This window comes from Pongo abelii, chromosome 10 (assembly GCF_028885655.2).
Source record: "Pongo abelii isolate AG06213 chromosome 10, NHGRI_mPonAbe1-v2.0_pri, whole genome shotgun sequence".
NCBI classification, from domain to species: domain Eukaryota; kingdom Metazoa; phylum Chordata; class Mammalia; order Primates; family Hominidae; genus Pongo; species Pongo abelii.
The window spans coordinates 90,858,147-90,870,629 of record NC_071995.2 but is presented as its reverse complement, the minus strand read 5'-3'; the positions used below and the strand labels follow the sequence as shown (position 1 = coordinate 90,870,629).

The following is a 12,483-nucleotide window of genomic DNA, read 5'->3' as shown; positions in this document are numbered from 1 at the left end:
ATCTTTGATATTTTATAGATTTTTAAATGTATAAAAACAATAGCTTTTATATTTAAAACAGTTTGTCATTAGGAAGATATACTAGTTTAGGAAGGGGATAAAATATATTTTATTGGGCAGTCTGTATGCTTCAGTTATAACTTTAAAATATTTAGACATAAGGCATATAGGCCTCCATTTGCACTCCTGACTTGGGCCCTGAAGAATTGGGAACAGCCTGCCAGGGGTACATTCATAGTCCTCTCATTTAAGATTGAGGAGGAGGAAACAGAAAAAAATGAAGGCAGTCATGATAATTTGAAAACCAACCAACCAATCACCCACCCAACCAACCAACTAACCACTCACCCAACCACCCAACCACCCACCCACCCAACCAACCAACCACTCACCTAACCACCCAACCACCCACCCACCCATGCAACCAACCACCAAACCAACCAGCCAACCACCCAGCCAACCAAAGACATAGAGCACATACCAGCAGGGAACAGCTACTACATCTGTTTCTGCCTCCTCATATGGCAGGCTTTACAACTTACACATGGTCAGTCTGCACTCTGAATGTATTACCCATATATTTTAGGCAAATCTGTACTTTTCAAAATTTTATTTTTGAAAAGAAAGGTACAGTCTACGGAATCTTTCATTCCTGATTCGATCATATTCAACCCATTGGCCACCTGCTATTGTTGAAGTGGAATTCAATCGCGATATACTGAATTCAAAAAGTCAATATCCAGGTATTTTGACATTTTTATAATCTAAAGACCCAGTCTCTAGGTAACAATTAGAGAGGACCCAGAGACCCAGAGCTCCAATCAAGAAATATTGACCAGAAACTCAGAAGGGTGAGTTTCTCATCTTCTGTTTCCCCACTGACTCAATGAAAAATGTTACCTGGTTACTACTGAAATTCCAAATAACTACATGCTGCAGGACAGAAACTGCTTTTTTCCAGAATAATCAGGTTGTCATCAAAGTAGAAGGCTGCTGAAATGGACAGCAAGCAACACGCACACACACACACACAATATCACATATTTTGTTCAGAAAGACATAGGTCTGGGTTTTGGGTTCAGAAAGACCTATGCCAACACATTATTAGGTTTTTAAAAGTATTCTATGGATCAATGAATAGAGAGAGAATTTATTCTTCTTGAGGAGTGGGTATTTAAGAAATTAGTAAGGATTAGGAAACTTTTAAAAACATCTCTTTGGACTTACTTTATAAAGTTATATGAAACAATGAAATCATTGTTCTGTATAGGAGTCTAATCTCCTTGGGAGTAACATTTTACTACCTGGTTCTATTGCTTTGTAGTTGAGCGTGTATTAAGTCCGATATCTACATACAAGCCACAGGGACAAATGGGTTCCTTTTGTAAATACTGCCTGCCACAGTCTACATTTGTAATCAGACGATCAATATGGTTAACATGTGCCAACTTCACTGGAGAAGGATGAGTGAGCCTGGTTGAGATCCATGATACTGGAGAAATAATGTGAAGAAGTTGTATGAACGGGGCCCATTGTTTGTCTGTATTTTAAATGTTCTCATTTTTCACAACATTTTATGGAGAGCTCTTAAAAGGCCTTTATTGATAGAGATAATCATTAAATGTCAGTTTAAAAAGAGATGTTGTTGATGTAAATGTAATCCTATCTGCTTTTGCGCAGGGCCTTTTTATCCTCGTGTACTGAGGAGTACTTTGCCAACCCAATCCTGTCACCAAAATCCAAGATGTAATTCATAGAGGCTTAGAGAACCCCTTTCTAGATTTAAATTTAGAGGCATGGGATATTTATTGGATTAAAAACTTTATGTTTAAAAGTTGACATAAATTTGGTACATGACTTTCTTTCTCTGTGACAACTAGACCCTGAATATTTACTCATTAAGTGATCATGTGTTGAGCATCTACTATACACCAGGTGCAGTGCTCTGTAATGCGATAAAAAAGCTAAAGTCCTTACCTTCAAAAGACAGAAATAGACATGCAAATAAGTTGATGACAATGCAGGGTGGCAAGTGCAATATAAGGAACCTGTGCAAGCTAGCGAGTTTGAATAGAGCATTGATTCTCAAAACCTGATCCCAGGACCAGCAGAATCAGCCTTAACTGGGAACTTGTTAGAAAGGCAAATTCTCACTGCAAAAAATAAATAAATTAATTAATTAAATAAATAAAATGACATGCATTAAGGTAATGCGTATATTAATTAGCTTGATGTAGCCATTCCACAATGTGTACCTATATTAAAACATCGTGTTGTACACCATAAATACATAAAATTTTTGTCTGTTTTAAATATTTTTTTTTTAAAAAGGAAATGAAATAATGTGAATACTAATAGTAAAAACATCAGCAAATCCCTTAAAAAACAAAAAACAAACAAAAAAAAACTTGGTATGCAACAAGATCAAAAAAAAAAAAGTAAAACAAAACAAAACAAAACAAAAGAGGAAACAAAATAAGAAAGAAATACAAATTCTCCAGAGCTACTGAATTCTACACTCAGGGGATGGACCCTGCAATCTGTGCCTTAACAAGCCCTCCAGCTGTTTCTGATGCCTGCTCAAGTCTGAAAACTGCTGGCCTGAAGCAGTGATTGTCAAACTCTGGTGCAGATTAGAATCACCTGGGGAGCACTTAAAACTCCCAGGGCTCAGGCCACATCCCAGACCAATTAAATGAAAAACACTGGGGGTAGATGAAGCGGTGAGGTCTGCACCAGTTTTTAAAAGTCAAATAAGATATTTCCAGGAAGACACAGTAAGAAGGCATTTCTGGCAGAGGCAAGAGTCCACAAAGGTACAGAAGCATGAAACAGCTCTGTATTTTGGAGGTAAGATCAACACTATTACTGAAGTATAAAATTTAAAGGGGTGGCCAGGCGTGGTGGCTCAAGCCTGTAATCCCAGCACTTTGGGGGGGCCGAGGCAGGCGGATCACTTGAGGTCAGGAATTCCAGACCAGCCTGGCTAACATGGCAAACCCCGTCTCCACTAAAAATACAAAAAAAATTAGCCAGGCGTAGTGGTGCGTGCTTGTAATCCCAGCTACTCTGGAGGCTGAGGCGGGAGAATCGCTTGACCCCAGGAAGCGGAGGTTGCAGTAAGGCGAGATTGTACCACTGCACTTCAGCCTGGGCGACAGAGTGAGACTTCGTATCAAAAACAAACAAACAAAAAAAAGTTTAAAGGGGACAGTAGACAGAGGTCAGTTCACAAGGAGCCTCCAAGCTGCAACTACGTGGAGGATGAATTGAATCGTACTTATAAATATATTTTATCTGTTTTTCATTGGAAAACTGGCTTGGGTTCCATTTTGCTACCTACCCATCTTGCGTCCTGGTGTTGACTTTCCTATCAAAACCATTCCTCTGAGCTGAGGCTGTTTATAATTAAGATCAGTGATTATCTAGCACTCGGCAAAACTCAGCCACTGCTGCTCTGAGCGGAAGGAGAGACAGACTTGGTAGCAGATAACTCAGAAAAGAGGATCTGAGACAAAGCAAAGGAGCTACAGAAAAGGAAATGGTTGCTTTAGCTTTTTATTCCACCCTCCCCCCGACAGCTGAATCAGGGAGCGACGCTGGAATAAGTGCATCTGCCCTTTAAGAAATCAAAGCCAGACTCAGGAAGTGGGTGGGAAGCCTTCTAAAGAGCCTCAGCTGCCGTGTGCCTTCTGTCTGCTGTGGGCCCAGCAGCTGCACAGACCCCTCTTGTTGGGAGACAAGACAGGGCTCTTTCTCTCTCGTGACCTCAGCCTCATCTCCAATCGTGGGGAAGAGAGAAACTGAAATTCTTCCTGTGACTGAACACATGAGAATGTGACAGTTATTTGAGGTAACAGGTTTCCTGTGGGTCCTGTGTTCAACAAGGACTATTGTGTGAAGAGTATGCATTCATTCCAGTGTCAGGGGAGGGGAGAAGAATGAGGAGGCAGGTGCGTTCCATTCTTTGATTTGTATAATATAAATATTTCCAGAGGACAAAGATGGGCAGAAGCTTTAAGCCACAGCCATCTTCCATCTTGACAGAGGGAACCATGGTGGTTGAACAAAGCACCTAGCACCCTCTGCCTGCCTCTCCTCCCTTCCACCTCCCCTTGAACATTTTTAGGTTTTCAAGTGTAATAAAGAAGTCTACTGTTCCAATTGGATTGAAGGTCAGCTCTAACTAGGTGTTCACATTCATAGCCTGCTAACCAGATCGGAGGCAGTTTAATAAAGCAACTATAAATCAGCTATGAAGATGGTGAACACCCTGGCCTGTACTAACTTTATGAGGTTCAAGTCTCTATTTTTGATACCCCATGAAATAGGGAGAAGTTGGGGATGTATGTGTTTTGGACAGATGAGTCAGCAAGTTGAGCCTGAGATTGTGGTGAGCAATTTAGGCACAACTTCAAGGTCAGCCTCATTTGAAAGGGGAGGGAAGGCAGTTCTCTCCTGAGGGAATTTGTTAAGGAGCTCATCACTTGTTTCTGAATTGAGCTCTGTCGGCCATCTCAGCATCATCTGACACCTGCACACATCATATCATGTGATACACTAGGGAGAAAAGGCCAGGTCAGTTTCCTCCTGGTGGGTGATTTGGTTTTCCTCTTCAGCTAATGTTTAGTGTCTCTCTTTTGGTTTGCATGTGGAAGCCTTACTCTATGCTAAGCTATGATAAGCACTTTACATGGCAATATGACAGCATAGTCCTTTAACCATGGGCTTTAGAATCACTCTGCCATGTCCAAATCTCAGCTTTCATCATGAAATATACCCAGGTAACAAACATGCATGCATACCCACTGAATCTAAAAGTTGAAAAAAGTCTCTATGCTACATAAAACAAAAACAAAAAAATCTAAACTTTATCCCTTTGGACAAGTCACCTAATCCAGTCAAACCTGAGTTTTCTTAAATATTAAATAGGAATAGTAATAATAGTGCAGGTACTTGCTGGATTGGGTTAATATGAGGGTTCATAAATTTATTCATGTAACATCCCTACATATAGTATGTACTCAATAATGCTACATAGTTTTATTATGAACCATCCTTTTCACAACCTTAAGAAGTATATACTCCTCTCCCTACATGCAAAACAAAACAAAAGAGAAATTTAGAGACTTTAAGATCTGGTTCAATGTCATAGAATTTGTATGTGGGAGATTCAGGTTTCAGACTAAATTCTTGGGATAGGGTCCATGCTGTTAAACATTACACTAGACAGCCTCCACTGAACAATGACTTTTTATTACTTGACTGTTTAAATTCACCTCTCCTCTCCTTCTCAAAATGAGTACCAATTTGTCCTATGCATAATTTATTCTCGAGCCTTAACGCTTGCTTTTCTGCCCTTGTTTGATTCCTTTTCTCAGTTTGCAATTTCACTGTTAGGTTTCTACATTGTACTCACAACATTTTTGAGTACTGCCTGTTATAAACTAGTCATTTTGCTTCCACATATTCATTCCTAAAGAGAAGACTGTTTCTTAAGAAAAAATAGAATAAAGGAGGAACAGATTCTCAGATGTAATCATCATGGTGTGCGATGAATATCTGAGCACTTGCAGGGCCATTGCACTTTCAAATATTCCTTTTCTTGTCTGCATAACAAGGACTCAGCCACACTCTCCTAAAGACAGCTGGCTATAGTAGTCTGGCTGAAAAGCCCGACCAGTAGATCTGTGCTTCATAATTGAACAGTGAGAGAACAAAAATGGTATATTTGAAGTTTCAGATATATGTGTGTGCATGTGCATATAAATTACATATATTCATATATTTATGTGTGTATATATACACTCATATAATCATGTTGGAGTATTAGAGATTTAGTTAAGCTCTTGTAGGCTGGACCCACAAAACACAACCATAAACTGAAAAAGAATTCAGCTACCTAACAAACTATTGAATTGAAATAACTGAAATTGAATAATTTTTCTGGGATTATTTAGGTGTAGATAATTTGGAAAGTCAATTATTGAAAGTCAATTACTGCCATATGCTTCTGATATCAAACGGGTTCATTTTAGACCTGTAGATCAAATAGGTCCTTCATAACTATGGCAGGAATGGTTTATAATATCCAGCAACGATGAATATAATGTGTATGTGTAAATTTTTGTCAACTGATATGCTGTTTTGTTTGAGTTTCCACTTAGCCACACTGCTGTGGTTTCTTGGGGGTAAGAGCTGTAATAGTCAGACTCCTTATACCCTCTCCAGGGGTATGGTACTTGGCATATGGTTTTTACTCAGTAAATGAAGAATAATGAACTGAAATGCTTTCTCCCTGTTTCCTAAGATGCTATTTAACTAGTTAAAAAGTTACAAGTTACAAAAGTCTTTTTTAAAGCCTTTTCAACTGGATAAAAAACACTACACCTTTTTATGTATAGGCCACTAGCATGTAAATGAAACGGGCACAACAAGGTAAATGTGTATAAAATAAATCACAGAAAAGATAGAGTTCTGATGAGATATTTCAGTAATGCAGTAGATAGCAAATGATGATTTTGGAGTATTTTTCGATTTCCCCAATTTAATAATTGATGTTATCAAGTATGTTCACAATGATTATTGTGTCCAAGATGCACCTTAGAAGAATGTAAAGAAGTGTTAGACAAAATATGGGTAACCCATCCCTGCCTTCAGGGAGCTTCTAGACTGATTGCACATAGGTCTATATTTACATAATTATCAAGCTACAGATCTTGTTTCTTGGCTGTGAAACTCTAACCATATTCTAGAATCAGACATAGCATCACTTCCCGTATTAGTCTTCACAAACAGAACTTTTATTGTTTGTACTGTGCTCTTTACTTTTTAACGTTAGCTCTTCTAGGTTGCATCAAGAATTCAGGAAAACCACATAGGAGGAGGCCCAACATTTTCTGGGTTTTTAATGTGTGAACATACTTGATAACATCAATTTTTAAACAGCTCCCCATTGATGCAGACTCAGAGCTACTTACTCACCCTTTCTCTAGCTGCTCTGCAGGACTCCATATTTTATGCATGGGGACAGTGATCACAAAGTTAGAAGGTACCAGGAATAGCATGCCCATTTACAGATGTATGATAGCCGTTCAGCAATCACAGGTATATCACAGTGATAATTTCTGGAGGATAAACTGGGGAAGTTGAAAATTCTACATTAGGGCTCTAAAATACTCCAAAATCATCATTTGCTATCTACTGCATCACTGAAATACCTCATCAGAGAGATATCTTCTGTGATTTATTTTATACACATTTACCTTGTTGTGCCAGTTTCATTTACATGCTAGTGACCTGTACATAAAAAGGTATAGTGCCTATACATAATAAATTTTTATGACTGACTAAATTATTTGAAGACCACAGATATACTGCATCCACTTCTAACCCTTATGAAGGAACAACTGTTAGGTTCTGAAACTATATATACTATTTTCTTTAAGAGACTACAGTATAGGAAGTCCTGAAATGTATCACAGAGTATGACTAGGTTGTGAATGATATATTATGCTGAAGCTTAATGGGTACTGTAGCCGAGAGCAAGATATCTCATAACTAATTATATCCATTTTGCATTTAGCAGTACATTCGAAATACAGATATTAGAAATGTGTAAGTTGAACTTCTGTTAAAATTACTCTCCCTAAGGAATATAATTCTCTTTTCTTGCTATACTTTAGGCTACACTTACAGGCTGCCAAAACACTTCATTTGATTTAAGAAAAAGTCTGTCCAACTGTTGTCAAGGATCATGTAACAACCAGTTGTTTTGCTTTTTTTTTTTTTTTTTTTAGCCTTGTAACTGTACATTTGTGTTCTGGTGACCCAGCCTCAGGCTGCTTGAGAGAGATAGAATTAAAAGAGTTGATTTAAATAGGGAATGAAAAGGAGAATATGCATTCATACAGAGCTTTGGTGTTTGGAACACTTTCACATACATTATCTCATTTAATTCTCCCAAAGGCTCTATAGATAGAGGTACTATGATTATCCCTGATTTTCAGATGAGATTTTATTTGAAGAAAAGAAGTAATGGAGGTTAGGATTCAAACATAGGTGTTCCAACTCCAAATCCTGGTCTTTTCTAGGATTTCCAAAATCCTGAAAAGAGGAATGTATTTCTAAAATTCAGTATGTGCTGGGATAAATCTGTGTCAGACTACATTTGCTGTCTGATTGTTGATGCCATAATGCCACTGTAGGTTAGTTTTCTCTTAATGTGTCATGTGTATAAACCAGATTCTAAGTCTGAGGTTCTCTAAAGGACCTTCACATGTTTCAGATGTCAATAGGAACTATTTGAATCTAAGGAATCAGGGAAACAGTATGGCATTTATTAGTAGCCTCAGTCTTCTTTCTAAGGCTAGAAGTAAGAAGTATCTTTAGTTCTGGACTTGATCTGCAATTTTTCTTACAATGGGTCAACAGGGACAACCAGTTGTTGTGGACAATGCAGTGGAATTGCAATTTTAGTGAAGCTTGAAATACTTTTTCAATAGGAAGTGACTTAAGTTCACATAAGCCAACATTCAAATGGCGTCTAAAGTGTGCAGGACACTGTGGAGATGTAAAATGGAAGTGGGGAGGGACATACGTCTTCTTTTGCCCAGAGCAATCCCGATTTATGCCGGTTGCCCTAGTGCCCTGTCTGCTTAGAGCCACTGACCTCTTCATTCTCCAAAATTACATGGTCAGCCTAGAAAGACTCTGTCAAGTCTCAAGGAGATTGTATTATAATGTGATGGGGTCCAGTAGAAGAGGGATATAAGAAAAGCATGCCTATACATATAAAATAGGGCAGGCATTTCCAAGTGTTATATTTTAAAATGACATAAAGCAGGCTAGGCGCAGTGACTCACATCTGTAATCCCAGCACTTTGAGAGACTGAGGTGGACAGATCTCTTGAGGTCCAGAAATCAAGACCAGCATGGGCAACATGGCAAAACCCTGTCTCTACCAAAAACACAAAAAGGAGCCAGGTGTGGTGGTGCACACCTGTAGTCTCAGCTACTCTGGGGACTAAGATGGGAGGATTGCTTGAGCCTGGGAGGCAGAGGTTGAAGTGAACTGCGATTGAACCACCGTACTCTAGCCTGGGTGACAAAGCAAGACCCTGTCTCAAAAAAAAAAAAAAAAAAAAAAAAAAGGCATAAACAAATGATTTGGAAATTTAGATAGAAAGATGTATTTAGTGGGAGTTAATGAAGAAGGAAAATATCACCCTATGTCATTTTCAACAGTAATGATGAAAGTTATAAAAAACGCTGGGATATATACAAAATGTATACTAGTGCAGAGAACTCATGTTTCAGATGTCACTATCCACGTTACAAGAGGATTGTAACTTGATCTACCACTCTGGGTAGAGTATCTGATTAAAAATAAAGTTATCTTTAACAACATTTGGAGCGACTGTTTGAATTGAGGCCTCAGGAAAAGATAACCGCCCCCCACCTTACCAGCATCGGGGTGCTATGTCCAAGACAAGTCTCTAATCTTCCCTTTGTTAGTGCCTGGTTTAGAAATAGTCATGAGGCCAATTCTGGCCAATGAAATATCAAAGGAAGTCATCTTGGAGAGTTCCAGAAAAATTTTTCCCAAGAAAGAGACACAGGGAGAGAAGGTCCCAACTTTTCTTCTGCCTGACAAAATGTCTTTATGTCATAGCTGAAATAGTGACATGTATGAATCTGAGGATGTAGGCAAAACACAGAGAGAAGCAGAGGGAGGGGAATCGGAGACATGGAAACTTTATATTAGGGAAGGGCACTAACTGCAGAGAACTTATAGTGTCTTGATTATGAGTCTATTTTTCTATCTGATTCTGTCCCTGTTTCCTTTTGCACAGTCCCATGTGGATGTCAGTGTGATGATTAGGATGTCTGATCCTTCTGAAACAAGAATACACTTTACAAAAATGCCCATTGAAAATACTTTTTCCTTTCTATTCTTGTGCTAAGAGTGCCTGTTTGGACCCCATGGCTTCGTAATGGTAAGAACATAAATTTTAGGCTGGTTTCCACTGTGAACAGTCTTTATCTGATTATTTAAATCCTTCTACCTTGTGGTTACTTCCTATATTGAAATATTAAATCTCCTACTAGTAGGAACCTGTTCACCTCTTCCACCTATTTTATGGCTGTTGTAAGAGGAATTGTTTGTTGCTTTGCTAAGCTACTTATTTTTAAGAGTTTGATGTCCGTTTGCATGTGAATTACACTAGACCCTGTGGGTGATCAGAGAAAAGCAGTAAATAATGTCCTTTGACCTTAACAGAGTTGCCACACATAATTTGCTCAGACAGTTCAGGTTTGTGGGAGGTGTCCCAATGTAATTATTAATAATATCTCTTTTTATTCTCAAAAATGTTCCAATTAGGATAATAAATTACATGGTTCCCTATACCTTAGAGGCCTTAAATTCAGTTAGGGAGATGGGAGACCCAAACAGAAAAAGGCAACTAACCCAACAAAGCAATGTGTGATGAATACCAAATACATGGTCTGTGCTATCAATGAATGGAGTCATGTTTTAGGAGAGACTCCTAAGGCCTTCAGCGATCTGGCAAACTACTTGAAGATGAGACAAGTTGGCTTTTGAGGAACATGTAGAGTTGAAGCCAGCAGTGAAGAAAGGAGATCATGCAATCAACCCTTCACTTGAGAGACTGCTAAAATAAAAGTAAAGCATAATTTTTCAACCTGAATAAGTACTGGCAAAAATGATCTCCTCCCCTCTTCTGAGCAAGCTGATGTTACAGGCAAACCAGCTGGCAGCTTGAGCAGAAAGCTCATTTTGGCCCATTTAAATATGTGAGTGTTTTCCAAATGTTCTATCTGGCTCCCCACTACATTAATGAGCCATTTGCCTTGCTGACATAATCACTACCCGTGGCCATGAAGGGGAAGAAAGGAATGAGAGCTGGATGGGCTGAAACATGTACCCATTTGAGGACCTCCCAGAGGGCAGCCTGGGCTTTAGTGACAGCTCTAAGATGTGGCACCGCACACACCACCCACTTCCTGTTTGGCTGCATTTTAACCCCGCTCTTGGTCCAAGTGGGTACAGGCTCACTGTGATAAGGAACTGTTGAATGAAAACCTGCTTAAATCTACTAACTCCATTTTCAAAAGCATCCTAGGGAAGTAGTGAAGGGTGTCCATGGACTATAACTTATTATTCAAAATGTTCATAATGAACAGAGTTGTTTAACACTTTTAAATCTCACTTGTGAATGTCACCACCACTTTGCCTTCTTTGAGCATCACACCATTGAGTTAATGGTATGATGAACCTTCTCGTCCCAGAGTTTGATTACATCAAGAGCTTTTAGGTTTTTCTCTTTAAAGATTAGAACCTTTTATGCAAACAAAATCTTAGAAATAATGCTAATTTGTAAGTGACAAAGCATGCTAGTTGCCAACTCAATGTTTACTCTCCCCTTCTTTCTTATTAACAAATCCCCAATTTTTATTTGGGACAGCAGTATGCTCAACTTAAAACAATAAAAACTAGATTCCCCACTTTTCTTTTACATGTGTGTTTATATTACAAAGAGCTAGCCAAAAGAAGATACAATAGGAGATGTCCAAAAAAGTTCTTCTAAGAGGTCGAAATCAAATGGCATGTACCTTTTTCGCTCTTTCCCTTTCTCTCCAGGCTGTATGAATTGTCAACATGATGGCCGTAGCTCTGGCAGACTTCTTAAAAATATGGAGATAGGGCTGGACTCTAAATATATAGGAATAGAAAGTCAAAAGGAATGTGGGTATCTAATAATTTAGTGGAACTATCATACCAGAGTTTGCATGGCCTACTTCTGGACTTGATTATGTAGGAAAAAAAATTGTCTCAACTTCTTATGTTATATATTTGAAGATTTCTGCATTAGCAAAAAAAGTAATTTTTACTGTTGATAAACTGACAAATATCAATCTGTTGAATGTGAAACTGACAAATAGGAAACTTCTCTGGTTGAAGTAAAGGTCAATGGAGGCCAGATTTCCATCTACCATATTATTTGAATTATAACACAGTTACAAAGCAACCTTGGGTTAATATGGTATTTCTAGGGGTACTAATAATTAAATGCAGGACCATCTGTAAAATATTTAATCTTATTAGAGTCATGACCCTTTGCATTGAATGTAAAATGTTATATGAGGTGAAATATTAGAAGAAACTATAATTTCTTTCTCTATTATTTCAGAACAAGTACTAGTAAATCTGGAGTGGTCTAATACAGACCTTAATCAGTGTTGAATAATATGCCTTTTTCTCAGTTTAAGTGGAAAAGATTGGTGCAAAATATAAAAAGATTTTTTGAGTATCTACTAATTGCTTGGCATTTTATCTATATTTTACCATTTAACCATCACTTCAAATCTATAATGGAGAGAGACCCTATATGTTGCCCATCTCCAGCAGGCCTCCAAACCTATAATGGAGAGAGATCCTATATGTTGCCCAACTCAAGC

General features: G+C 38.3%; 1 long non-coding RNA gene across 1 annotated transcript in view; it reads left to right on the top strand.

The window, feature by feature from the left end:
* Nucleotides 1-3,662: 3,662 nt before the first annotated feature.
* LOC134759527 (uncharacterized) overlaps nt 3,663-12,483 on the top strand; it is a 29,114-nt gene continuing 20,293 nt past the window's right edge. The window contains exon 1 of the long non-coding RNA XR_010135811.1: nt 3,663-3,853. This is a non-coding gene — a long non-coding RNA (uncharacterized LOC134759527). The remainder of the gene's footprint in view (nt 3,854-12,483) is intronic.